The following is a 24,747-nucleotide window of genomic DNA, read 5'->3' on the forward strand; positions in this document are numbered from 1 at the left end:
CTATATGACTGGGCACAACCCACAGCTGAAAATCTTGCCACCTCAATTTTAGTCCCGCAAATACAAGCTGAATCATTCCAAATCACGAACAACATGTTGCATTTGTTGCAAAACAAGGGACTATTTTCGGGGTCACAAGTCGAAGATCGTCAACAACACTTGAAAAATTTTCTGTCAATCTGCAAAACCCAAAGGCAGCCTAATGTAATTCCGGAAGCATTCAAATTGCTATTATTCCCATTTTCAGTGACAGGAGCTGCCCAGACATGGTTAAACTTACTCCCCATAAATTCCATAACAACTTGGGAGGAGTTAGTCAGGCAATTCGTGAACAAGTTCCACCCTTCCAACAAAACCGCGCAACAGATTGATGACATTTTGAGTTTTAAACAAAGACCACCGAAAACATTGTATGAAACATGGGAGCGTCTTAAAGGGATGTTGGTCATATGTCCGCACCATGGCATAACCGATTTGATGTTGGGACAGTGGTTCTACATAGGATTGTCAGATAGCTTGAAGAACATTGTTGATGCTTCAGCTGGTGGAGCATTTTTGAGTAAAACACGGAGAGAAGGTCAAGGTCTGCTTGACAAGATGGCGCAGAATTCGGGATGGATAACCAGAAATGCACCTATTACGCCAGTGGTGCACTCAGTGCCCCTAGATCCATCCAATTCAATGGCTGAAAATATGACCACCTTATTGACACAGATGAGCATACTCACCAAAAAGGTGGAAGAGTCAGAGCAAAAACAATAGGTACATATTGTAGATACTACTAATGGGGGCTTGTGCACATCTTGCATTAGTCAGCCAATTGGTAACCAGTGGAATGCAAAACACGATCATAAGCATTACCTTGAAGATATGAATTATGTGTCTAATTATGGAGGTTAGAGACAGGGTGGTCAGAGTTGGGGTCAGCAGAATCAACAGCAGAGGCCATCCCCATCACAGTTCAATAGTAGGAATATGGGAGGTATGAGACCCCCCAACAATATAGCACCTTACCCAAGGCCACAGGGATACAGTAATCAGAATCAACAGCAGGGGTATCACCCTCCTCAGCAGCAGTATAGTGGAAGGAAGGAAGATGGGTTTGCTAGACTTGAAGCAATGATGCAACAGGTTATTAGGTCTAATGCAAAGATTAGTGAGAGAGTAGATGCACATGATTCAGCGATCAAGAATATTGAAATGAAGATGGGCCAAATTTCGATGTCTCTAAACAATCACCCTCATAGAACACTACCTGCAGATACCTAGGTAAATCCAAAAGATCAAGTCCCGAAGCAGCTGACGGCGGTGAGCCTACGTAATGGCAGAGATTTGGATGTCGAGCAAGAAAGGGCTCGAGAAGCCAGGGAGGCTGAGACACTCATATCAGTGCCCATTGAGTTGGATGAATCAACGAAACTGTCAGAGGTGACAGTCCAGCCTGCCCAGGAAGAAAGTAGCATTCAAATGGAGACCGAGAAGGAAGCTGAGATAGCACATGAACTAGTGGTTGATGTAGCAGCTGATAAAGATCGATCCCAAATGATTGGGAAGAAGAGACCTCCTGTACCCTTCCCTTAGAGGCTAGCTAAGTACCAAAAAAAGGAGCAATACAAAAAGTTCTTGGAGATGCTAAAACAAATCCAGGTAAATATTCCCTTAATTGATGCTTTGAAAGAGATGTCTGGGTATGCAAAACTGATGAAATACTTAATGTCCCAAAAATTTGATTTCCAAGATTTGGCCACAGTTACTCTTACTCAAACCTGTGGTGCAGTGGTGACTAGACCAATTGCGGAATAGCTGTCTGACCCAAGGAGCTTTACAATCCCATGCACTATTGGTGATTTTGCCTTTACTAAAGTACTATGTGATCTAGGGGCCAACATTAATCATATGCCCCTGGCAATTTATAAGAGGCTGGGTACTGGAAGAGCTAGACCCACCTCTATGTTGTTGTAGCTGGCTGACAGGACGGTAAAACGATCCTCTGGTATTCTGGATGATGTGTTGATTCAGGTAGGGAAATTTGTGTTCCCTGTAGATTTTGTAATCTTAGACTGTAAAGTGGATGAAGAGATTCCCATAATTTTGGGAAGACCATTCATGGCCAAGGGTAGAGCTTTAATTGATTGTGAAATTGGGGAGTTAAAGATGAGGTTGAACGATGAAGAGATAACATTCAATGTGTAGAAATCTACGAGGAGACCAAGTGAATTCGCCAATTGCTCTCTTATTGATGTCGTGGATGTAATCGTAGAGATCGATGATGAACTGCTAACTATTAAAGACCCCCTCGCTGCGTGTCTAATGAATTTAGATGAGGTAAAGGGAGAAGAACTGGCTGGATGGTTGATGGCATTAGAGGGTAGATGGTTCTGGGATAGAAATCTTGAATTTGAGCCCTTGCACTTGGAAAACATTGAAACTCCTCCAGCCAAGCCATCAATCGAAGAACCACCAAAGATGGAGTTAAAACCATTGCCAGCCCATCTCAGCTATGAGTTTCTTGGACCTGACTCCACATTACCTGTTATTATCCCATCTAGTTTGTTAGATGTGCAGGCTCAACAACTTCTGCAGGTACTCAAGGAGTGTAAAACTGCCATTGGATGGACCATGACAGACATAAAAGGGATCAGACCCGCATACTGTATGCACAAAATTCTATTGGAAAGAGAGACACAAACCTTCCAGGGAATACCAAAGAAGGCTGAACCCCAATATGAAGGAAGTAGTGAAGAAAGAAGTGATCAAGTGGTTAGATGCGGGAATTATTTTCCCAATTTCTGACAGTAGCTGGGTTAGCCCAGTTCAATGTGTACCTAAAAAGGGTGGCATGACGGTAGTTAAGAATGATAACAATGAATTGATCTCTACAAGAACCGTCATAGGCTGGAGAATTTGCATGGATTATAGAAAGCTAAATCTAGCCACCCGGAAGGACCACTTCCCACTACCTTTCATTGATCAGATGTTAGATAGATTGGTACGGAGGTCACACTTCTATTTTCTGGATGGATACTCGGGGTACAACTAGATTTCTATTGCCCCGGAGGACAGGGAAAAGACTTTATTTACTTGCCCTTACAGAGTGGTTGCCTTCAGGAGAATGCCATTTGGCCTTTGTAATGCGCCTGCAACATTCCAATGGTGCATGATGGCCATTTTCACAGACATGGTGGAAGACATTATGGAGGTCTTCATGGACGACTTCTCAGTGGTGGGAAATTCATTCGATGAATGCCTAGCAAATTTAACCCGTGTACTGAAGAGGTGCATCGAGATGAATCTAGTATTGAATTGGGAGAAGTGCCATTTCATGGTACAAGAAGGAATCGTCTTGGGGCACTTAGTGTCGAGTAAAGGGATTGAGGTGGACAGAGCCAAAGTCGACATGATAGAAAAACTTCCACCTTCCACATCAGTCAAGGCTATTTGTAGCTTCCTGGGACACACTGGCTTCTACCGGCGATTCATCAAGGACTTTTCCAAGATCACCAATCCCCTATGTAAGTTGCTCGAAAAAGATAACCCATTTGTGTTTTCTGATGATTGTAGGGTGGGTTTTGAGGAACTAAAGAAGCGGCTAGCCACAACACTGATTATAGTTGCTCCCGACTGGGAGCAACCGTTTGAACTCATGTGTGATGCTAGTGACTACCCTGTGGGAGACGTGTTGGGACAGCACAAGGATAAAGTAATGCACCCTATTTACTATGAAAGTAGGACACCAAGTGGTGCTCAGCTGAATTACAGGGTAACTGGAAAAGAAATGTTGGCTGTTGTGTTCGCCTTTGATAAGTTCAGGTCTTACTTGATCGGGTCGAAGGTGATCGTGTACACATATCATGCAGCCATTCGGTATTTAGTTGATAAAAAAGAGTCCAAGCCGCACCTAATTCGTTGGGTGCTGCTTCTCCAAGAGTTTGACTTGGAGATTCGTGATCTTAAGGGCACGAAGAACCAAGTCGCTGATCATTTGTCATGCCTTGAAGGTGCTGAAAATGCAACTGAGTCTGTGGATATTCTGGAAACCTTTCTAGACGAGCAGCTGCTAGCCACAAGTGTGGAAGATGTGCCATGGTACGCTGATATTGCAAACTATTTGGCCTGCGGTATTGAACCATATGGACTCTCCTATGTTCCAAAGAAACGATTTTATAGTGACTGCCGAAACTACTACTGGGATGAACCGCATTTATTTAAAATTTGCATTGATAACATGATCCGGAGATGCATCCCTGAGATAGAACAATGTTCTGTTTTGCAGGCTTGTCACGCGTCACCTTATGGAGGACATTTTGGAGGAGTTCGGACAACAGTGAAGGAGTTAGAGGCCGGGTTCTACTAGCCAACAATCTTTAAGGATGCTCACCAATGGGTAAAGGGCTGCAACGAATGCCAAATAATGGGTAACATATTCCGTAGACATGAGATGCCAATGAATCCAATTCAGCAAGTTGAGGTGTTCGATGTCTGGGGAATTGATTTCATGGGTCCTTTCATCAGTTCTTACGACAATAAGTACATACTTGTTGCGGTAGATTATGTATCCAAATGGGTGGAAGCTGCAACATTCCCCACCAATGATTCGAGAGTGGTGGTGGGGTTCTTGAAAAAGAATATATTCACCCGATTCGGGATCCCGAGAGCCATCATTAGTGACGGAGGCACGCACTTTTGCAATCATGTCTTTGAGAAGTTGCTGGATAAATATGACGTGTACCACAAGGTGGCGACCCTGTATCACCCTCAAACAAGCGGGCAGGTAGAGGTCTCAAACCGTGAGATCAAGAGTGTGCTTACTAAAACTGTAAATGCCACAAGAACTTATTGGGCAAAAAAGCTTGACGATGCACTCTGGGCCTATAGGACTGCATTCAAAACACCTATTGGTATGTCACCGTACAAGTTGGTATTTGGGAAGGCCTGTCACCTGCCTGTGGAGCTAGAACATCGAGCTTGGTGGGCACTAAAGCAATTGAGCATGAACCCTGATGAGGCTGGAGAAAATCGATGGACAAAGTTGCATGAGTTGGAGGAATTCAGATATCACGCCTTTGAAAGCACGAGACTCTACAAGGAAAGAATGAAGAGGCTGCATGACAAACACATTGTGGACAGAAATTTCAAACCTGGAGATAAGGTATTATTGTACAATTCAAGGTTGAGATTGTTTCCTGGTAAGCTTAAGTCCTGATGGTCTGGGCTGTTCAGGGTGACCGAAGTGTTCCCGTCTGGGGCTGTGGAGATAACCAGTGAAGATAGCATTAACACCTTCAAGGTTAATGGACAACAACTCAAACTGTATGCGGGGATGGATAAAACGAAAGAGTTGTTCGTCATACTTCTCATTGAACCACAAAGGTCGAGCGAGCCTTAAATGCGCTTGATCTACATCGTGCCACGACGTTAACTAAGGCGCTGGTCGGGAAGCAACCGGACGGTAGTAGTAGTGGTTAATTGTGAGTTTTTGAAAATGCTAACCAATGCAGGTGACAATGGGCAGGTGATAAGGCAATCGAAAATGGAAAAATCGGGTGAAAAGTGTAAAATAAAATAAAATTTGAAGCCCAATAGCGCGGCTGCGCTCATGAACGCGCTACTGGCCGCGCTACTAGCGCGATCGCACTCCTGAATGCACTAAGACCGCGCTAATTTGGCAAAACATTCTGCTTGGATCGCGCTAGTGAACACGCTAGTGGCCGCGCTAATTTGGCAAAACTTTCTGCCTTGGCCGCGCTAGTCTAGCACGATCGCGCGATTTAAGCCCTTATAAATGATGATTTTTCACCTGTTCTAATTTTTTTTATGATTCAATTTCCTCTTTTTCTTTAGTCTAAATTCCCTCCCCCATCATCTAATAACCCACATCTAACAAACCCTCCCTCCCACCAAACCACACGCCCTAAACACTTCAGAAACCTCCCTAATCTCTCACAACTCAATTTCTTTTCTTCTTCAGCTCCCCTCTTCCAGAAAATTTTCATCTCTTTCAAGTTTCTCTAAGTCTCCAACAACATTCCCCTTTAACCCTCTTCTTTACTCCTCACTCTCACTACAGGTATTTTACTCTTGTTTCAATTTTCTTTCTTTGTTTTCATATAATCTCTGCAGATTTTTGTGTGTTTAAGTGTGCTTTCTTTTATATGGTTATTTTTTTTATTTGTTTGTTAGTAGTAGATTTGATAATAATTATTGTAGTATTTGTGGGTGGTGCGAATTGTAGAGTGTTGTTTTACTTGAATTGTGACCTTTGGAAGATTTGGTAGTGGGTTCATGTTGTAAATTGCTTTGAATGGGTTGTGAGTGCCTAATGCCCACAAGGTGTTTGTGAAAAGGCCTCAATGAGTGTAATTATGTAATTGTGACCACGTATGCGTATGAAGTCTGAGTAACCGCAGTGCGTCATAATTTTTGGTGTTGGGAGGTACTTATTTGTTCTCGTTTTTTAGGTACCATGGCTCCATCGAAGAAACGCCGCACCAACGGTCCATCTCTAGAAGACAAGCCAGCTCATCCAGGACACGCGAGGCTTCCCCTGAACGCCCTTTTGATAATAACAAATTTGTCTCGGCTAAAGCCCAGGACCGCTTTGCTGAGAAGGCTTCTAAAAAGCCAATTCCTGAGAGGGGTATTGACGTCCGATCGCTCCAGCGAAATTGCCCTCACATGTACGATGAGCTGATGGGACGGGGGCTACAAACATTCATTAATGAGCCCGGTGAGGGTAATGTAATGGTTGTGAGGGAATTTTATGCAAACGCGCCTGAGCATGACAATGGCATCGTCACAGTACGACGGAAAGCGGTGAATGCCTCTGTTGAGGCGATAAGGACGACATACCAGCTACCCCCTCCTGTGATTGATTATGATGACTTTTATGAGTATGGCCGTAACCCAACACAAGAAAAGTGGTAGCGATTCTTTGAAACAATCTGTGCACCAGGGAAAGATGTGGTTTGGATGCAATATGGTGAGAAGTTCCACTCCTCCGCACTCACTTTTGAAGCAAAATGCTGGATGTATCTCATCAACAACCGTTTGATTCCATCCCACAATACTACATAGGTAAATGGGCCCAAAGATGCTTTAATTTGGTGCTTCGTCAATGGACACAACTTCGACGTGGCTAAAGTAATACATGACGAGATGTTCATTCGCATCCGAATAAAAAGGTATGGATTCTTCTGCCCTTCTTTAATAACTCAGCTTTGCACGGATACTCGAGTGCCCGAAAATCTAGCTGCGGATGGGCTCGTAAAAAAGGACCGCAAGTTCCGAGCGGACAAAGTAACCATGGGTAAGGAGCCAGTAGCAGTAGAGAAAGAGAGTAGTGGTAGCTCTGACGACTCAGACGACGAGGATGAAGAAGCGGAGAATGTGAGGGCCGAACCCCAGGCCACAGAGCACGCTGTAGAAGCTGTAGTACCATCTAGGGCATCCATATTTTCACAGCCACACAGGAGCACTTGCATGACCAATTTGGAACAAGAGATGGCTGAGTTACGTGCTTCAGTCACAGATTTAGGTGTTCGTGTTGAGGTGGTGGCTGACAGGTAGGTAAAGTTTGAAAAGAAGTTCTTGGGCTGTTTGAGAGCTCTGGGACGCACGTGCAACGTGAACCCAGACACCGTCTCCGACCAGGAGTGAGCCTTCAGGGAAGTACCTCTACCTCACTGTTCTTTAATTTTTATAGCCATGGGGACATGTCTTCAATACAAGTGTGGGGTGGGGATACTTCATTGTATATATGTAATTGTAACCTTTGACTAGCTGATTTTGGTTGGTTTTGTTTTGTTTTGATTGTTTTGGTTGTTTAGCTTTGATTGCTTTGGTGTTAAGTAAGAGTTATTTAGTTTAAAGTAGGTAAGTAGCTTGGACTAAGTCGAACAAAATAAAATAAAAATGAAGACTCTTCCTGATGACGGATCCTTTAGATAATTTTCTTGAGGGAAGTTAGTATAAAAAAAAATACAAAAAGATTTTTTATTTTCTTTTTAGGTAGTGTAGTAACTCCCCCTTGGTTTTTCTTTGGGTCACGATTCTTTTTCAAGGGTTTATCTTGAACCGGGTATAGGTAATTTTTATTCATTTTGTTTTCTTTTTAATTTTTAAATTAGGATTAATGGGCTAACGAGCTGAATTCGAAAAGAAAAGCCTCTAGCGTTATTACACCTAAACACAATAGACACTAGAGTGTAACGCTTATTCTCAGTAGTTGATTCTTACTAAAATTCCTTAAATTGTATATTTGTCACTGACTTGGATACTCAGAAGAGAGTGTCTTGATAAGCCAATCTTGAATGAGTCATGTGCCATATGTGTGAGTTTTACTGTATTCCATGATTCACATTTGATGCCTAGAACTTGCCCTGTGTGTTTGCAACGTGAAATAGTAGTTTCATTCAGTCTTAGAAGTGATATAGGCAATTCCTTGTTGAGCCAGACTTATAAAGTAAACTCACCTAACTGCAATACATCTTAGTTAACCCCGTTGAGCCTATAAGCCTATTTCTTTGGCAACCACATTGTAAACCTTACCCAATTGTTTGAATAGCCTGCTGTTTGAACCCTCTTTCCTCACATAAGCACTTGAATGGTATTGAGAATTATGCAAAGGCAAAAGTGTGGGGTGGGGTTTGGTTTTTGAGTGGAACCACTGAAATCGAAAAAAAAGGTGTAGAATTTTGTCGCATAAAAGATGAAGCAACACAAAAAGAAAAGAATAATATAGTGGTTGAGAAGTGGTGGTTTGCTATAATTGCCCCTAATGGATGGGGTTGTTGTAAATAAAAGAACGGTGGTGAAATGTTTGGTTGACAGAAGTATGGTTTTGAATATTAACGTAATTGTATTAAAAAGTGCTTAGGGAGGTTAGTCACTATACCAAATATATCCTACCCGTCCCTTAGCCTACATTACAACCAAGTGAAGTCCTATTGATCTTAGACTGAGTGGCTCAATTAGTAGAGTAGTACACTACGGGCAAGCTTATGGTGCATCTTTGAGACATGTGAATGTTCTTTTTTTTTGAGAGTGAGTGAATTTCATCTATCTAAGTTCCTAATTGTTCTAAATATCATTATATGTGGAACTACTCTCTTGTGTGAATGTGAGGGCATGTGATTCATGAAGAAAAGACAAGTCTTGACTTCTGAGTAGAGTAGCTTGAGAAAGTATGAATATTGCACGACACGTGAGAGTCAACTTTTGAGGCTAGGATTGTTCACTACTAGGCGTAACTCATGTGATTTGTTCTTGGTGTGATGCATTAGGGAAGAATGCTTAGTGAAGGAACCTCTATAAAGGGTGGTGGATTGCTTGAGGACTAGCAAAGATTTAAGTGTGGGGTGTTGATATTAGGCTAGATTTATGTCATTTGAAGATTGTTTTGCCCCAGCTTGATTATGTTTCAATGCTCTAATATAATTAAATGATGAAAAATGAGCTCTAAATTGTGTTGCAGGAATGAGGAGCTTGTATGAGGCCTTAAAGCTGTGATTGGAGCTACATTGAAGCAAGAAAGACACCTAGGAGCTGAGTAAGCGAGAAGACGAGAAAAAGAATCGACCAAATGAAGGACTGGACTAGCGCGTCCACTAGTGTGACCGTGCTAGCCCATATAGTCGAGGCAGAATGGTAGGCTACTAGCGCGGCCATTAACGTGCCCACGTGCGCGGCCGTGCTAGCCCAGTTCCGGAAAATAATTCTCAGGGGTAAATTTGGAAGTCTGAGGGAAAATTCACTTAACCTATAGAAGGTCAAGCTCGCCCAAGGGGGGGGGGGTGTGTAGCTTTTGATAGTTGAGAGCAAGAAAAGGAAAGGCAAGAGGCAAGGAGGAGTATTCTACATCAAGTTCTTCTCTTCTTCCTTTTGTTTTTATGATTTGTAATGAATTTGATATTGTGATGAACATCATTGTTATGAGTAGCTAAATCTTTTAATCTAAGGTTTAGGGTGAACCCATTGTGGATGAACTTGATGTTATATTAATATAGTTTTGAGTTGGTTGTTAATCTCTATTTGTTCAACTACGTTTGATTTTGGTTAGTTGAAAGGATCCTCAATTAGCCGTTCCTATTTATTATGTATCTGCTTGAGAGAGAGTGCATATTTAGGTAATTGTTTGAACAACATCACTCCCGGAGTATAGGCGAGAGTCATAACCGAGGGTTTAAAGGTTGGAGTTGAGATAACGATACCTCAGGTGCGATCTAAGTGAGCTGTAATGCGAATCTAGCTAGCGTAGCTTGAGAGAGTGCGTCTTGTAAATTATCATAATTACTTGAGAGAGAGTTATGATAGCTGGAGAGTTCATGATCGATAGAGGCAACTAAATCGATGCTATAAGAATCATACAACTAAGGAATTCAACAACGGGGGAAACCATTACCTTAGACTTTTATTCCAATTGTCTACAACTGCGTGTTAGTTAATCTTTATTTATTAATTCTGTTAGCTGTAGTAGTAACCATAACACCACTTGTTATTCACAAAGTTTGAGAAGGTTGACTAATAAGAATTTAGTACTTTAAAGGCTTCTCTTGATAAGTTAATTCCTTGTGGGATTCGACATGGGGCATAATACCCCGAATTATATTTGCAACGCCCGCTTAGTCTTTTAAAAGACACAGTTGAGCGTGATCAATGATAGATCATGGGATTGAAATGCCGAATCTGTAGGATTGCTATGTTTCGGGAAAATAGGTGAAGGTATGGCGTCATATTACATTCCCAATTACTGTTTCAGAATAAATAAATTATTAAATGTTGACATTATCGTGTCTTTAAAAAAGATATACTTTTTTATTTTTTTCAAATTAAAATTTAAAAAGAGAAACTAATTTTACCTAAACTAACTAATTTTTCCTAAAGTTTCTACATGGCATTTTATGCATGCAACAATTGGCAAAATTTTGTGGCTGACTTTTTTCCTTTTAAGTAAATATAGTGATCACTCCCAACTATGCCTTATAAAAAGAACAAAATGGTCGTTGTAAATATAATCCGATTTAAGAGTCCGGAATTGAATCCCATAGAGAACTAAGTGTCACGACCCAAAAACCAACCTAGTCGTGATGGTGCCTATCGTGAAATTAGGCCAGCCAACTGATTTTCAAATAATCCATATTTCATTTAAAACATAAGTAAAACCATGTTTCCAAATGAAATCCGATAAAAGATATAAATTAAAAGCCAAAACAAAGCGGAAAATAATAGCCCGACTTCGGGTGTCACTATGTCAACGCTACAATAGTTCCGAAACAAGATAAGACCAAAATAGTCTGAAAATAACAGTAAAGTACTAATAGGAATATAGAGAAGGAGAAAAGCGGAACTGCAATCACCAGGCAACTACCTCACTATCTCCAGGGAAAGTCCATAACTAAAACGATCAGCAACCGGTACCGTGGCCCGAGATACCTGAATCTACACACAAGGTGCAGAGGATAATGTGAGTATACCAACTCAGTAAGTAACACACCCAAACTATGGACTGACATGTAGTAACAAACCAAACCTCAAAAGGTAATACCATTAAATTGTACAGAAAAGTAGACATGCTTGCAGTTCAAATAAAAACCCAACAGAAAATGAATGTAGTCTGAATAGTGCATCATATAAAGCTCAAGAAAATCAATATATACCAATGCACAGATAACATGATCAATATTCCGTGTACCTTCATTCTCAAGTGCTCAACCACTCGGTACTGTATATGGCCATCTGGCCCAGGGAAGATCCATCCGGGAATATATATATAACACTGACCGCAGTCATCCAGTACTGAGGAAGGCCATTCCAGCCCTATAAAGAAGATCCATCTCTAGGTATAAATACTTCAGACAAGATCTATGTCCAGGGAAGACCCATCCCTCGATATCTTCAACTGCGCTCACTGGGGGTGTGTTACAGACTCCGGAGGGGCTCCTACAGCCCAAGCGTTATCATACTCACCAATATAACCGCTACGTGTGCAGCCCGATCCCATATTGTCACTCACAATCAGGCTCTCGGCCTCACTCAGTCATTAATCTCCATTCTCACACACACGGGCTCACAATTTCATGATACTAGCCCGAACAATGATATGATGTGCCAAATAACAATAATTGAGACTGAGGCATGATATAAAATGCATGAACAAGACTGAGTACAAAATATCAATGAATCTAATGATATAACAATAAGAAACGACCTCTCGAGTCTCAACAGTATCGACGTCAAACCCTAACAGGATATCTAGCATGTTTTCACAACACATTTACTTAATCACATGATAGAAACACATATATCAACAAGAAAGAGTTACTAAGTAGTTCCATGGAATGATCCAGGCCGCAAATCTCACGGTGCACGCCCACATGTTCGTCACTTGGCATTTGCATCACCTCAATAGTAATCATAGAACACATAGTTCGGGGTTTCGAACCCTCAGAACCAAGTTTGGAAGCGTTACTTACCTTAATCAAGCCAAACTCTAGCCTACGATGCCCTTGCCTCTCGATTCGGCCTCCAAATGCCCCAAATCTAACCAAAATCAGTATATTATCATCAATATATGCTAAAGGAATGAAACCCATACAAAATTATCAAATTAACTCAAAAATTCCGAACTTGGCCAAACCGGAACCCTGGGCCCATGTCTCGGAATCTAATAAAAATTACAAAACTGGAAAACGCATTCGCTCACGAGTCTACCCATATCAAATTCATCAAAATCCGACGTCAAAAGGTCATCCAAATCCCAAAAATACATTCTCCAATTTTTCTTCCATTTTTCTCAATTTTTACCCCAAATTCTCAAATTAAATAATAAGAATCAAGACATAATTAAGGAATTTAACCCAAAACAAGTGAATAGCACTTACCCCAATCACTCCTATGGAAATCCTCTCTAAATTCGGCTTCTCCCGAGCTCTCTAATGAGTTTTTGAAAATATGAACTAAACCCTCGTTTTTGAACTTAAAGATTCTGCACCTGTGCGCCCTTTTTCGCGAACGCAACTGCCCTCTCGCGCTCACGTAGACCAAACCATACTGCCTCTCCGATTTACCCTTCGCGAATGCGAACTATGCCATGCGAACGCGATGCTTCTCCAGCTCAGACCTTCGCGAACGCAACCCTTACCTCGCGAAGGCGTAGACCTAGGACCTGGGGGACCCAACTGTCTCACTCCTCTTTGCGAACATGACTCCACTCACGCGTTAGCAATGCACACTCTGCCTTACACTTCACGAACGTGGGTGTAACATCGCAAATGCGAAGAGCAACCCACCTGCCTCACTCAACATTCCTTTGCAAACGCGAGAGCCCTCTCGCGAACGCGAAGAACAAACATCTGCAACAAAAATACCAAAAAATCTGCTATCTTTCCAAAGTCCAAAATGATCCGTTAACCACCCGAAACTCACCCGAGGCCCTCAGGACCTTAACCAAACATGCCAACACATCCCATAACATCATTCAGTCTTGTTCCAACCTTGGGAACACTCAAAACAATATCAAAACATCAAATCACCATCGGATTCAAGCGTAAGGATTTTCAAACTTCCGAATTCCGCAAATGATGCAAAAACCTATCAAACCTCATCCGAATGACCTGAAATTTTGCACACACGTCACAAATGATACAAAAGACCTACTCCAATTTCCAGAATTCTATTCCGAGCCCGATATCAAAATTTTCACTGCCAACTGAAAAATGCCAAATTTCCAATTTCACCAAATCAAGCCTAAATCTTCCACGGACCTCCAAAATACATTCCGATCACGCTCCTAAGTCCCAAAATCACCTTACGAAACTATCAAAACCATCAGAATTCACATCCGAGACCTTTTTCACATAAGTCAACATTCGGTTGACTTTTCCAAATTAAGCTTACTCAAAAGAGACTAAGTGTCTCATACCTCTCCAAAACCACTCCAAACCCGAACCAACCAACTCGATACCACATAATACAGTTGAACAAGACATAAAGAAGTAGAAATGGGGAAAACGGGGATGAGATTCATAAAACGACCGGCCGAGTCATTACATCCTCCCATCTTAAACAAATGTTCATCCTCGAACGAGTCAAGAAACATACTTGAAGCCTCAAACAGGTGTGGATATCTTCTCCGCATAGCCTGCTCGATCTCCCAAGTCCTCTTCCATGGGCCGACCTCTCCACTGCACTTTTACTGAAGCTATATCCTTTGATCTCAACTTTCAAACCTAACACTCCAATACAGCTACTGGCTCCACATCATAAGTCAAATCACCATCTAGCTGAACCGTGCTGAAATCCAAAACATAAGACTGATCGCCAATATACTTCTGGAGCATAGACATGAAATACCAGATATAAGCCACCTCTCCAATCCTCCGAAGCACCTTAAAAGGCCCAATGAACCGAGGACTCAATTTACCCTTATTCCTAAATCTTATAACCCCCCTTCATGGGTGAAACCTTTAATATAACCTTCTCCCCAACTATGTAGAACACATCACGAACCTTCCTATCAGCATAACCCTTTTGTCTTGATTGCGCTGTACGAAGCTGCTCCTGGATCACCTTCAACTTGTCCAAATCATCCTACACCAAGTGTGTACCCAAAATCCTAGCCTCACCCGGCTCAAACCAACCAACTGGAGATCTACACCGTCTCCTATACAAAGCCTCATATGGAGCCATCTGAATACTCGACTGATAACTGTTGTTATATGCAAACTCTGCGAGCGGTGGAAACTGATCCCATGAATCCCCAAAATCAATGACATAAGCACGCAACATGTCCTCCAATATCTGAATAGTGTGCTCGGACTGCCCGTCCATTTGAGGGTGTGAAAAGCTGTGCTTAACTTAACCTGAGTACCTAACTCTCGCTGCACAGCTCTCCAAAACTGCAAAGTAAAGTGAGTACCTCTATCTGAAATGATGGAAACTGGGACGCCATGCAAGCAAACAATCTCTCAGATATAAATCTCTGCTAACCGCTCTAAGAATAGGTAGTACACATAGGAATAAAGTGCGCAGACTTGGTCAGCCAATCCACAATCACACAAATAGCATCGAACTTCTTCAAAGTCCGTGGGAGCCCAAATACAAAGTCCATGGTGATCCTCTCTCACTTCCATTCTGGGATTTCTATATGCTGAAGCAAGCCACCCGGTCTCTAATGCTCATAGTTCAACTATTGACAATTGAGACACAGAGCTACAAATCCCACAATATCCTTCTTCACCCTTCTCCACCAATAGTGCTGTCCCAAATCCTGATACATCTTCGCGGCACCAGGATGGATGGAATACCGCGAGATATGGGCCTTCTCCAGAATCAACTCCCAAAACCCATCTACATTGGGCACACATATCCGGCCCTGCATCCTCAATACTTCATCATCACCAATCGTCACATCTCTGGCATTGTCGTGCTGAACTCTATCCTTGAGGACAAGCAAATAAGGATCATCATGCTGGCACTCTCTGATGTGATCAAACAAGGAAGGCCGAGAAACCACACAAGTTAAGACCCGACTGGGCCCCAAAATATCCAACCTCACAAACCGATTGGCTAGGGTCTGAACATCAACTGCAAGAGGTCTCTCCCCAATAGAAATATACATCAAACTGCCCATACTCACCGCCTTCCTACTCAAGGCATCGGCCACTACATTGGCCTTTCCCGGATGGTACAAGATAGTGATATCATAATCCTTTAGGAGCTCCAACCATCTCCGCTGCCTCAAATTGAGATCCTTCTACTTGAACAAGTGCTGGAGGCTACGATGATCAGTAAACACCTCACAAGATACACCGTAAAGATAATGCCTCCAAATTTTCAACACGTGAACAATGGCAGCCATCTCTAGATCATAAACATGGTAGTTCTTCCCATGGGGCTTCAACTAACAAGAAGCATAAGCAATAACTCTACCCTCCTACATCAACACACATCCAATACCAACTCTCTAAGCATCACAATACACTGTATATGAACCTGAAACTGATGGCAAAACTAACACTAGAGCTGTGGTCAAGGCAGTCTTGAGCTTCTGAAAGCTCGCCTCATACTCATCCGACCACATGAAAAGACACCCTTTTGAGTCAATTTGGTCAAGGATGATGCTATGGATGAAAATCCCTGAATGAACCGTCGGTAATAGCCCGCCAAACCAAGAAAGTTGCAAATCTATGTGGCTGAGGACGGTCTAGGTCAACTCTGAACAACCTCTATCTTCTTCGGATCAACCTGAATACCCTCATTGGACACCACGTTCCCCAAGAAAGCCACTAATTTGAGCCAAAACTCACACTTGGAGAACTTTGCATAAAGCTTCTCCTCCCTCAATCGCTGCAATACAACTCTCAAATGCTCCGCGTGTTCCTCTTGACTACGTGAGTACATCAGAATATCATCAATGAATACAATGACAAACGAGTCAAGATAATGTCGAAACACGATATTCATCAAATGCATGAACCCTACTGGGGCATTGGTTAACCCAAAAGATATCACAAGGAACTCATAACGACAATATCGGGTCCTGAAAGTTATCTTAAGAATGTCTGAGTCCCTGATCTTCAACAGGTGATACCCTGAACGGAGATCAATCTTGGAGAATACCCTCGCTCCCTAGAGATGGTCAAATAAATTATCAATACGAGGAAAATGATACTTGTTCTTGATTGTGACCTTGTTGAACTGCCTGTAATCAATGCACATCCTCATAGTGACATCCTTATTCTTCACAAATAGAATAGGCGCACCCCACGATGACACACTAAGTCGAATAAACCCCTTATCAAGGAGTTCCTAAAACTGCTCCTTCAACTCCTTCAACTCTGCTGGTGCCATATAATACGATGGAATTGAAATAGACTAAGTGTCCGACACCAAATAAATACCAAAATCAATATCCCTGTCCGGTGACATGCCCGGCAGATCTACAGGAAACAAATCCAAAAAATCCCTCACTACCGGAACTGAATCAATGGTAGGGGTCTCTGCACTAACATCCCTCATGAAGGACAGATAAGAAAGACAACACTTGCGAACCATTCGCTGGGCCTTTAATAATAAAATCACTCTACTGGGAACACAATCTGTCGAACCTCGCCACTCAATCCGCAGCAACCCCGGCATAGCTAGTGTCTCTATCGCATGATAGTCCAAAATAGCACGACACGGAGATAACCAATCCATGCCTAATATCACATCAAAATCAACCATACTAAGCAACAAGAGATCCACTCGGGTATCCAAACCCCCAATAGTCACCACACACGATCGATCTGCACGGTCCATAATAATAGTATCACCTACCAGAGTAGATACATGAATATATGAAAGAAGAGACTCGCGAGGCGTATCCACGTAATGAGCAAAATATGATGACACATGTGAAAAAGTGGAACCGGGATTAAATAATATAGAGGCATCTCTATGGCAGACTGAGATAATACCTGTAATCAGACCATCTGAAGCAATAGCATCTGGTCTGGCTGGGAGGGCATAAAAATGGGCCTGACCACCACATGATCGTCCTCCCCCTCTAGGGCGACCCCTAGCTGATTGAACTCCACCCCGAGTTGACTGAGCGGGTGAGGAAGTAACTGGTGCTGAAGTCAAAGGCTGACTCCTCTGCTAAGATGGACCTCTCGTAAGACGGGGACAAAATCTCTTAATATTACCCAAATCTCCACACTCGAAGAAACCTCTCCCGACAAATGGTGGTGGGGACTGAAGAGAGCCCCGAGCACCGGGATATCCACTAAAAGAACCAGGCATAGATGGGCTCTAAACTGATGGTGCTTGAGTCGAACTCTGAGCTGGAAGGGCACTGAGAGATGAGTGACCCTGATGTGAACTGTGAGAACCGTGGCCAAATGATCCACCTCAGTGGCCCAAACGGGTTGACTGAGCATGTCTAAGCGGACAACCTCTGCCATGCTGATACTGGCCACCCGAAGGAACACCACCAAAACTACTAGATCCCTGAGGCCTCTTGGCCTCCCTCTCAACTCGCTCCTAGCGGCGAACCGACTCTATCTCTCGAGCAATGTCAACCACCTCCTCAAAAGAAGCACCAGACACCCTCTATCTGATCATAAGAATCCGTAGCTGATAAGCGAGGCAATCCACAAATCTCCTGATCCTCTCCCTGTCTGTAGGAACCCACAAAACAGCATGATGGTCTAACTCATAAAACCTCATCTCATACTACGTCACAATCATATCATCCTAATGCAACTGCTCGAACTACCTGCAAAGCTCCTCTCTATGGGACTACGGCACATACTTCTCCAGGAAGAGAGCGGAGAACTACTGCCAGGTAAGGGGCACTGCACCAATAGGCCTACACACCTCATAAACCTCCCACCAAGTGAAGGTAGCTCTAGAAAACTTAAAAGTAGTAAATGAGACCCCACTAGTCTCCAGAATACCAGTTGTATGTAACATCCTCTGACACTTGTCCAAGAAACCCTGGGAATCCTCGCCCTCTGCACCACTAAAAGTCGGAGGCTGAAGTCTACCTAACCTCTCCAATCGATGCTGCTCGTCATCAGGCATAACTGGAACTATATAATTATGAACAGGTGCAACCGGCTGGGCTGGTGGTGCCTCCGGTGTCTACAGTCCCTGAACAACCTGCTCGGGTGTACGGGTGGCGGGAGTCTGAGTGCCTCCCCCAAACTAAGAAGTAGATGATATAGTAGTAACTGCGACCGCTTGAGCAATACTGGTGCACACGGTCAGAATCTGAGCCAAGGTCTCATGGAGACCCAGAATAACAATAGGCACAACCGGTTCCTGAGCTAGTACTGCTAGAGCATCCCCTGCTGGAGCCTAATCATGAACTGGGGCGGCTGGTGGATCTATAGGTGCTGCCCTAGCTACTGTATGGGCTACACCCCAGCCCCTACCATGGCCTTGACCGCATTCTCGGCCTCTAGTGGCCCCAACTGGTGGTACTGGTAGTTGTTCGTCCTGACCGGTAGCACGTGTCCTCACCATCTGTGAAAGAATAGAATAATAGAAGTTTAGTTACCAGAATCAATAGATTCGCACGACAAGAATTCAAGAATGTGAAGTTTTTCCTAAAGGTTCTACAGCCTCCCTAGGATAAGTACAGACGTCTCTGTACCGATCCGCAAGACTCTACTAAACCTGCTCATGACCCATGAGACCTATGTAACCTAGGCTCTGATACCAACATGTTACGATCCAAAAACCGACCAGGTCGTGATAGCGCCTATCGTGAAAGTAGGCCAGCCAACTGATTTCTAAATAATCCATATTTCATTTAAAGCTTAAGTAAAACCACGTTTCTAACTGAAATTCGATAAAAGATATAAAGTAAAATTCAAAACAAAGCGCAAAATACAAGCCCGACCTCAGGTGTCACTAAGTCATGAGCAACGCTACAATAGTTCTGAAACAAGACAAGACCAAAACAGTCTGGAAATAACAATAAAGTACTGATTGGAAGATAGAGAAGGAGAAAAGTGGAATTGCGGTCGCCAGGTAGCTACCTCGCTATCTCCAAGGAAAGTCCACAACCGAAATGATCAGCAACCGGTACCGTGGGCCGAGATACCTGGATGTGCATACAAGGTGCAGGGGTTAACGTGAGTACAACAACTCAGTAAGTAACAAGTCCAAACTATGGACTGACAGGTAGTGACGAACCGAACCTCAACAGGTAATACCATTAAACTGTACAGAAAAGTAGATATGCTTGCAGTTCAAATAAAAACCCAACAGTAAATAAATGTAGTCTGAACAGTGCAGAGTATAAAGCTCAGGAAAATCTCTATGTACCAATGCACAGATATCATGATCAATGTTCCGTGTACCTTCACTCACAAGTGCTCAACCACTCGGTACTGTATATAACCATCCGGCCCAGGGAAGATCCATCTCGGAATATATATATATATCACTAACCGCAGTCATCCAGTACCGAGGAAGGATATTCCAGCCCTATGGAGAAGATCCATCCCCAGGTATAAATACTTCGGACAAGATCCATGTCCAGGGAAGATCCATCCCTCAATATCATCAACTGCGCTCACTGGGGGTGTCTTGCAAACTCCGAAGGGGCTCCTACAATCCAACCGCTATCATAATCACCAATATAACTGCTGCATCGTGCAACCCGATCACATACTGTCACTCACAATCAGGCTCACGGCCTCACTCAGTCATCACTCTCCAGTCTCACACACACAGGCTCACAATGTCATGATACTAGCCCGAACAATGATATGATGTGCCAAATAACAATAATCGAGACTTTGGCATGATATATAATGCATGAACAGGACTGACTACAGAATATCAATGAAGCTAATGATATGACAGCAAGAAACAACCTCTCGAGTCTCAACAGTATCGGCTTGAAGCCTTAACAAGATATCTAGCATGTGTCACATCACATTTACTTAATCACATGATAGAAACACGGATATTAATAAGAAAATGTTACTAAGCGGTGCCATGGAATGATCTAGGCTACAATTCTCATGGTGCACGCCCACACGCCTGTCACTTCGCATTTGCGTCACCTCAATAGTAATCATAGAACACATAGTTCGGGATTTCAAGCCCTCAAAACCAAGTTTGAAAGCATTACTTACCTCAAATCAAGCGAAACTCTTGCCCACGATGCTCTTGCCTCTCGATTCGGCCTCCAAATGCCCCGAATCTAATCAAAATAAGTATATTATTATCAATTGCTAAAGGAATGAAACCCATACGAAAATTATCAAATTAACTCAAAAATCCCGAAATTGGCCAAACCCGACCCCCGGGCCCACGTCTCGGAATCCAATAAAAATCACAAAATTGGAAAACCCATTTGCTCATGAGTCTACCCATATCAAATTCATCAAAATCCGACGTCAAAAGTTCATCAAAATTCCAAAAATCCATTCTCCATTTTTTCTTCCATTTCCCTAATTTTTATCCCAAATTCTCAAATTAAATGATAATAATCAAGACATAATTATGGAATTTAATCCAAAACAAGTGAAGAACACTTACCCAGTCACTCATCTGAAAATCCTCTCTAAATTTGCCTTCACTCGAGCTCTCTAATGAGTTTTTAAAAATATGAACTAAACCCTCATTTTTGAACTTAAAGATTCTGCCCAGGTGCGCCTTTTTTCGCGAATGCGACCGCCCTCTCGCATTCGCGTAGACCAAACCATACTGCCTCTCCGCTTTACCCTTCGCGAACGCGAACTCTACCATGTAAAAGTGATGCTTCGCCAGCTCAGACCTTCGCGAACGCGACCCTTACCTCGCGAATGCGTAGACCAAGGACCTAGGGTCTCCAACTGCCTCACTCCTCTTCGTGAACACGACTCCACTCACGCGTTCGCAATGCACACTCTGCCTCACCCTTCGCAAACGCGGGACCATCATCGCGAACGGTAAGAGAAAATCACCTTCCTCACTCAACATCCCTTTGAGAACGCGATAGCCCTCTCGTTAACGCGAAGAACAAATCTCTGCAACAGAAATACCAGAAAATCTGCTATCTTTCCAAAGTCCAAAATGATCCGTTAACCACCCGAAACTCACCTGAGACCCTCGGGACCTCAAACAAATATTCCAACACATCCCATAACATCATTCAATCTTCTTCCAACCTTCAGAATACTCAAAACAATATCAAAATATCAAATCACCATCAGATTTAAGCCTAAGGATTTACAAACTTCCAAATTCCGCAAATGATACAAAAACATATCAAATCTCATCCGAATGACCTAAAATTTTGCACACACGTCAAAAATGACACAACGGACCTATTCCAATTTACAAAATTCCATTCTGACCCCTATATCAAAATTTTCACTGCCGACTGGAAAATGCCAAATTTCCAATTTCGCCAATTCAAGACTAAATATTCCACGGACATCCAAAATACATTCCGATCATGCTCCTAAGTCCCAAATCATTTAACGAAGCTATCTGAACAATCATAATTCACATCCGAGATTTTTTTCACATAAGTCAACATTCGATCGACTTTTCCAACTTAAGCTTACTCAAAAGGGACTAAGTGTCTCATACCTCTCCAAAACTACTCCGAACCCGAACCAACCAACCCGATACCATATAATACATCTGAACAAGACATAAAGAAGCAGAAATGGGGAAACCGGGGCTAAAATTCATAAAATGACCGGCCGGGTTGTTACACTAAGGTTGTGCTACAACTAATTACTTTCATTAAGAAGATAAGTTTGAATAAATTATGAAATTATAAAGATTGAGAATTTATTATTAACTAATTAAATTATTAAATTATAACCTAGAGATACTAAGGATTGGAGAAAAGATTAAGGAGAGGTCTAGAGTATCGATTTCCTCTATTGTCAGATTCTCCCCCGCGACGTTTCTATAAATTCGCCTAAGAAGTCTTTACCAATCGTGAGAAATTTGGGTGTCGTATCTCTCTTTCGAGCAACTACCACAATTTAGACATATTCCCTTGAACTACGCTAGCTGGCACTAATTCACCGCTCACTATGATCGCATCAAGGTTTCGTTATTTCTATTCCCACCTTTAAACCCTCCATATTGATCTCTCAAATATGTTAAGAGTGATTTTGTTCAATAACTACCAAAATGTGTACTCTGTCTCGAGCAATATACACACTAAATAGGCATAGTTAATTGAGAGCTCTTCAATCAACAACAACGAAAATATAGTTGAACAAGTAGAGAAAAATCAAAGGCAAATCTATATTAAACGTAGTAGAAAATCATCCTTCAATAGGTTTCATCAAACCCTAGATTAGAAAGTTTAGCTACTCATGCCATAGTAAAAATAATGATAATAACTGAAAGCATTAAACTATAGATTATGGAGTAACAAAAGAGAAAACTCTTGTGATTCGTTTCTTCCAAGTGTTCCCGTAGCCTTCTCGCCTCTCCAATAATGTCTCCCTACTAAGAAATAGGTTTAGAGCCCCTTTTATACATATTGGGGCATGTAGAGTCGAAACTACCAAGTCCTAGCCGAATTAGGATGAAATCCGCCCTTAGCCATCTTGCTTGGCATCTGGCGCCAACTTGGACACCGAAATTTTCCACTTATGTGCTATTATTCCATTGGCGTTTTGGTTGGTGTTTGGTGCCAACCTGGGCATCAAAATCATACTCCCTCCAAATTCTTCTGTTTTTACTTCACTTTGCATGCAAGCTTGCCAAATCACTTCAAATTGACTCTTACACATATAAACACCATTATTAAGCTCGAGTCACAAATATTTACACCAAAGTTAACAAGATTGAGGTATAATACAGGGAAAATTACATGCAAAAATATGAATTTTTAGCCTAATATCATCACCCCACACTTAAGCTCTTGCTCATCCTCGAGCAACCTAAAACCTTGTTAACCAAACAATGCACGCAAAACATCATACAATGGAGGAACCTTTGGAAATTCAACACACTACACCTATGACTATGGTTGATACCAACAATTAAGACCTTGCATACGCATTCATACCTTTCCCAACTTTCACATGCCTGAATACTAGTGACCAATTTAAAACACTCAAACAACCTGCCCATAACTACCCAAGTTTAAAGACCGACTCATCGCCAATAAGCACTCTCAACTCGTACACTTACCTGACATGAGATGTTTAATATCATCACCTATCCATCATTAAATCATGTGCCTCACCAAAGAATAAGAGGGTATTTTGTCCACACATTCAAATATGCATTCGAATATATTTTAGAACACCACATATATGAACAAAGAACCACTCACTCTCACAAAGAAATTCATGTGCACTCCATGGTTGTACCATAGGCTTCCCCGTAGTATATATCTCCACTAATCTAAGCTCGCAAAGTCTAAGATCAATTAGGTCTTTATGGGTTGTAATGTAGGATAAGGGAGAGGTATGATATATTTTGGGTATAGTAACTAACTCTCCTAAGAACTTTAATACACTACACTTTACTTTCAAATACACACTCTTCATGACCAATTCAAGCAATGGAATGAAACCATATACAACTTGGCCCTTCTTTTTTAAGCAAAATTATGCATTCACTAGCCCGGACTGAGAGGAATAGGAGGTGTATTTTCTCTTTTCAGTCCTTTTGTATTTTTTTACTTTTGTTTTTCTTCTCTTTTTTTTTCTTCAACACTCTCCATAAATTTGGTATGTCCGACTAATGATCTTCTTAAACATACCTGCACCTTTTGGCCTATCTATGGTTCCACTTAAAAGCTACCCCAACTCTCACCTTACTCTTCTAGAGACTTACGTGCCTTCAGAGGTAAAGGTCCGAAAAGATTTAATTAAGAACAAAATTGGAATCGACTTGTAATGTGGGTGCCAAAGAAAAGGCTTATAGGCTCAAATGTGCTATCTACAGATACTTTTATTGATGGTGGCATAATAGCTCATCTCCTAGACTCACAAATCATACTTATTTTGCTTCGACTAACACACATGGCAAGTTCTAGACACACACATGATAACACAAAATGTAATCTATATCTCACATCACACAATACACATGACCCCAATTGGTACGGTTCCATTCCAATTCTCAAGTTTAGGCAAGTAATCACATAGTTAATAAGTATTAAGCAATAAAGCACTATATGAACAATGAGTCAGGTAACTAAGAGAAAGCGTCACAGGCAAGCTATTCATCTTTCACGACATCAATTTTCATCAAAACATGTTAGGAAGGTAATTTTCATGC

The 24,747-nt window shown here is 42.1% G+C and overlaps 1 non-coding gene across 1 annotated transcript; it reads right to left on the reverse strand.

The window, feature by feature from the left end:
- Positions 1–360: 360 nt before the first annotated feature.
- Positions 361–467, reverse strand: LOC138869831 (small nucleolar RNA R71). The gene has a single exon (XR_011400083.1). It is a non-coding gene; the product is annotated as a small nucleolar RNA R71 (small nucleolar RNA).
- Between the last annotated feature and the right edge of the window lie 24,280 nt (positions 468–24,747).

The sequence above is a fragment of the Nicotiana sylvestris genome, chromosome 5 (assembly GCF_000393655.2).
Source record: "Nicotiana sylvestris chromosome 5, ASM39365v2, whole genome shotgun sequence".
Lineage (NCBI taxonomy): Eukaryota > Viridiplantae > Streptophyta > Magnoliopsida > Solanales > Solanaceae > Nicotiana > Nicotiana sylvestris.